Here is a 5,287-nt window from a genome sequence, read left to right on the forward strand (position 1 = left end):
CTCTGCATGTGTGTATCACTTTTCTGTTGCTCTGATAAAACAGCATGACCAAAAGTTACTTATGGAAGAAAGCTTGTTTTGGTTTAAGATAAGAGCCCATCATGACAGAAAGCGGTAGAAGAAGCTTACGTCTTCAATTATAAACATGAAGCAGAGGGAGCAAACTGGAAGCAAGGCTATGAACTCTCAAAGCTTGCTCTCAGTCACATACTTCCAGCAAGGCCACATCCTCCCCTTTTTGGGAGACAGGGTCTCCCTGTAGCTCCAGCTGGCCTGGAACCCTATATCTTGCTATGTACATCAGGCTGATCTCGATCTCAGAGAGATCCGCCTACTCTGCCTCCCAAGTGCTGGGATTAAGGTATGCACCACCACGCCTGGCTCAGGCTATGTAATTTATAATTGAAAATCTTCACATTAAAATAATACCTTTTCCCCTGCCTATCATAAGTTACACTTTAGGGGGGGATTATTAATTCTGGTATATTGATGATTTGGAATTTTTGTGATAATTTTATATTTTTCAGGGTTACTGAAACTGTAGGAAGGACTTTCATCCTGAAAAGTGACAGATTTAGTAGACATGAGGCAGTGATGAGAGGTATTAAGTCAATTTCCTCTGAAATCCCTGCAGATGTGGCTGGACCTGTCAGTGGTCTAAACCAATGAGCTGGAGACCAGGGGCTGTTCCTTGCCTTTTCCTGAAGACACTCTGCTTCTCTGCTGCCTGGCTTTCGCTGTGAGAACTCTGTTCTTCAGCTCCAGAGGCTAGTGGCAGCATAGTGAAATTCTTCCCATCTTCTCTCTTGCTAGATTTCTTTGAGTGTGGAAATTTTACAAGGAACAACCAAGCCGCACCACAAAATGGTATTGATATTATGGGATCGCATCAATAGCATTGGCTGTTTCATTTCCATCCACTTATCAGACATATTTACTTCTCAGATATTTCCTTAACCGGAATTGACTGTACTATAATTGCCTATTTCTTTGGTCCATTGGCTGTTAACCTTGAAGTGACTGGGGTAGAGCTGGCGAGGCCTTCCCTGTCAGGCCTGACCTCTCACTATGTTGGAGAGAGTGCTGCCATGACAACGGCGACAGATGTCAGCTAAGCAATGTGCACCCTAGAAAGACTCCTGTATTGGGAAAATCGATCTTGTAATGGTGCCACGGAGCACATTCGCAGAACTGCCAAGTGTTCTAGGCCTAATCATTTATTTCATCTAGCAGAGAGAAGAAAACATAAAAGAAATGAAATGAATTTGACCTCTGTCTTTTGAGTGACTTTAGTGCTACACTGAATTCTAGCAAGTGCCTCTTATGAATTTTAAAAAATTACATTAGGAATAACATTTTGAAGTGAAATGACTCTTGTAATGCCAACCTTCCAGAAACATGTTATTTCAAATGTCAGATACGTAACAGTCATTTGCTATTTTCTGTGTATGTCTAGGGGTTAGCTCTGTCTTGGGTATGTTTCAACCAAATTATTACAAAGGAACCAGGAACAAACAGACCAGAATATCATGTTTTGGTTTTCTGCATTTTCCTTAGCGTGAGGCGACTTCTTTTGTGTGGGCCATCACAGGCTTTACGGAGTAGCATAAACAGCCTTGTGTAGTGACAGCCTTTGGTTCCCTCTCAATTTCTCATCTTCCAATGGAAAGCATGTTCTTGGCTGTCTCCAGAGTGAAGTTTGTCTCCCTGACAGTTAATCTGAGGACAGCCTTCCATCGCCTTGATAGGCTTGTCATTCATGCCTTGACACCTCTCATTCATCTGAGTCTGGCCTGCTGGATATGCAAATGATCAAAAGACTGAAAACCATAATCCCTCAGCTGTGATGGCCAGTATGTCAATGTCACTGTGCTTGGAACAAACCACTCTGTCAGTAGCCAGGGAGAGGCAGAAGCCTCTATGCTCAGGGACACAGCATGCGCTTATGACCTTTCCTTGGCTGAGGTCAAAACTAGATTCCTTTAAAAGCAAACAGCCAAACCAAGACCAACCCCCACAGCCTAAAGATTGCAGACAAATCTCTCTGATAACCTTGCCCATATAAATAAATATCATTGAGAGTGATTATGGTGAGAAGGATCTCAGAAGATTTTCAATGCGATATGTCTGTCTCTTGTGCTGTGGGGTATTTTATTGCATTTTTGCCCTCAAGTGGAGCTGACGGGAGCCAAGCTTGTAATTTAAATCAATAAGAACCCTTTACCATGGCCATAAAATACGTGGCTAAACCTTTGAAGTGGCCACAGTTGAATGCACAGTGAACACAGTATAAATGTTCCTTAAGATGTATTGTAAGAGACCACTACTAAAACAGCATTCAAAGGCACTGGCCTTAAGCATCCTTTGTGACTGATGGGAGAGGGTCTCAATTGCTTTTGATCATTTACATGCCCCGATCTCCTCACCATGCGAAGTCACTCCAAACAAGCCGACTTAATTGGCACATCACCCAGCACAGCCTTCTTCTTTCTCTTCTGCTCTCTCTACTTTCTCTTTGGTGGGGTTTCCAGGATTTGGATTCCCTTCGAAACCAATAGCCACATCTGATGTGCACTCCACTGGCTGCACCCCTCTGTTATAGGGAAAGCAGAACAAAAGCTGGTTGTTCAGACCTATCCCTGGAGTACAGCGTAGGTGACGCCACACAACTGGCTGCGATGTGTTCTTTGTGTGACATTGTGGGGAGATGGTGGCATCTCTGTAACCCTTTTGAATGGCTTTTGGAGTGCTAGTCTCTAGCAAATTGGTTATTCCACTTACAAAGATGATGTGTCTGCTCCATCTTGTGCCTCTCTGTCTCAAGCTGGCCTGCTCTCTGCCCAGCCTTCCCCCTGGCTTCTTTAAGCTGTCTTTGCCTCTTTCTTGTGAGGACCAATGAATAGACATGTGGTTCTTTATTTTTTTCCTCTGAGTTTCTCTCCTTTTGTCTCTTCCTCTTTGTCTTCCTGTCCCTCAGATTCCAGAATCCTCTCCCATCCTGCATTAACAGAAGTGATACTGATTTGAATGTGGAGTTGGCTTTGAGTTAGTCTTACAGGAATGCCACAGCTGATTAGAAGCATGCTCAGGCTTCAACCTGAGGTAGCAGACACTCCCTTGCAGAAACACAGGATGAGTGCCTTTTCCAACTGCTACCTTGAAGACAGGACTTCCAGGTGACAGCAGTAGAGACCAGTGTCATGACATGACAGAACACACCATCCCTTAGTTCCTGTGTCTTAGAATAGCATCAACAAGTATCCCAGAGGCTGAGGACATACATGCTACGGCTCCTCTTTTCTTTGGGAAGACAGTTCTGAATAGTCCGTTTGAAGGGTCTCAGGCCTGACTCTCTTCAAGGATCACATCATGCATGACTGCTCCCTGCAAGTTGACTGGATATTTTACCATAATGTGCAAGGTCCACGGAGGTCAGAAGAGGGCATCAGATCTCCTGGAACTGGAGTTACAAACAGTTGTTAGCTGCTATGTAGGTGCTGGGAACTGAACCTGGGTCCTCTGCAAGAGTAGCCGGTGCTCTTAACCCACTGAGTCATTTCAAAAATGTATGTGTAGGGGGCTGAGTGTGGTAGTGCATACCTTTAATGCCAGCACTCCAGAGGCAGAGGCAGGTGGATCACTGTGAGACTGAGGCCAGCCTGGGATGGTCTACATAGCAAGCTCCAGGACAGCTTGGAACTACATAGTGAGACCCTGTTTCAAAAAAACAAGACAAAACAAAAGAAGTATGTATGTGGATACACTAGTACAACTATAATCAGACTTTATTTATTTATTCATTCATTTATTTTTAAGACTGGGTCTTTGTATGTAGCTAGACCTGAACTCTTGATCCTCCTACACCCACCTCTTGAGTGCTGGGATTTGGGGTATGTGCCACCTTGCTTAGTGCTGTAAACAGACTAAAAGGATATGTTAAGATATAGTGTTCAGAATTTGGGTCCTGATTTGAATAACTCATGATGAAAAGATATAGAATATAGATGTTAGTTAGCTAGGCAATTAGCAAAATTATCTGAGATGCTGGCTGGCTATTAGACAATGAAACTGGAAAAAAAAAAAAACTACTAGAGAGGATGAATGACATGAGTGGAAACAGCCACAGCCACACTGCATAGTGCCAATTGCTGGTCGCTGACTGATGCACACACAGATTGAGTGCTCATTACACCATCTCTCTATTCTTCTTTTACAAAGGGAGAAGTTGGTGTGATCACTCAGGATTGCTTTGGCACCATATTTACCCCTTCCATTCAATGAAATTGTGTATCTTATCTGCTTTTACCTCAAATGTAAAAGTCACCCTTGTGTTGTGAGCTGCTTTGTTTGAGTACTGGCTAGAATCATTTGCCAATTTTGAGGTCTGAAATCTGATGTGGAATGTCTGCTTCCCTAGGCTCTTAACCTCATCTGTAAACTCCTTGAAAGCAGAGCTGTTTCCAGTCTTCCTGAGTTTCCTGCTGGCAGCCTAGCTGTGTAAGGCTTAGAGCAAAAGGGAACCAGGCAAGCCTAGACACCACTGCTGGCATATGAAGCCGAAGATTCCAATGCACAAGAGTCCATGTCGTGTTCCTGTAGAGTTGCATGCTTGTCAGACCTCCTCTTCCCATTCTGCGTTCTCAGGAGCAGGTGGCTCTCATGAAACTGCACAGGGGAAGGGAGATGGAAGAAAGCTGCAGTTGGCTTTTAATTGCCTCAGCCTACGAGCCACTACTATTTTTCCTGTAGTCGGTTGACATGGCCTCTTAATACAAGGCAGGCTGGGAGTGGAAGGTAGCAAGCAGTTAACATGAGTTGTCTCTATCACAAGGCACTGAATAGCATTTGTTGAAACTCATTCTTGCTCCATGCAAATACCTGCTCACGAATTTCAATAGAGAAAATGCTCAGTGAATGAGAAAAAGGATTCCCAAATGCTTCTCCAGCTCTGATCCTATCCATTCATTCTTCTGGGATAAAATTCTATTTACTCATTTTCCCCAACAGGGCATGGTAAGCATAAGCTATGGGCTGAAGGAGATAGTGAAGAAGAGGAGCCTGGCTGCCCAGGCAGGAACTGTCAAGCTTGGATGTCAGCAGCAGAGGCTGCAGGCCAGTTGGAGTACAGAGAAATCAGTGTTGAGCATTGGCCTCAATGACCAGAGAGAAAGAGTTGTGACTATTTGGGGCCAGAATGAGGCAGGGGCAGCTTGGGGCAGGAGTCAGAGGCTTGAAGTGTACTGGCACTAAAATCTCTATATTTCTCTCTGATTCATTCCAATATTCC

This window comes from Nannospalax galili, unplaced genomic scaffold (assembly GCF_000622305.1).
Source record: "Nannospalax galili isolate Female #2095 unplaced genomic scaffold, S.galili_v1.0 scaffold158, whole genome shotgun sequence".
NCBI classification, from domain to species: Eukaryota; Metazoa; Chordata; class Mammalia; order Rodentia; family Spalacidae; genus Nannospalax; species Nannospalax galili.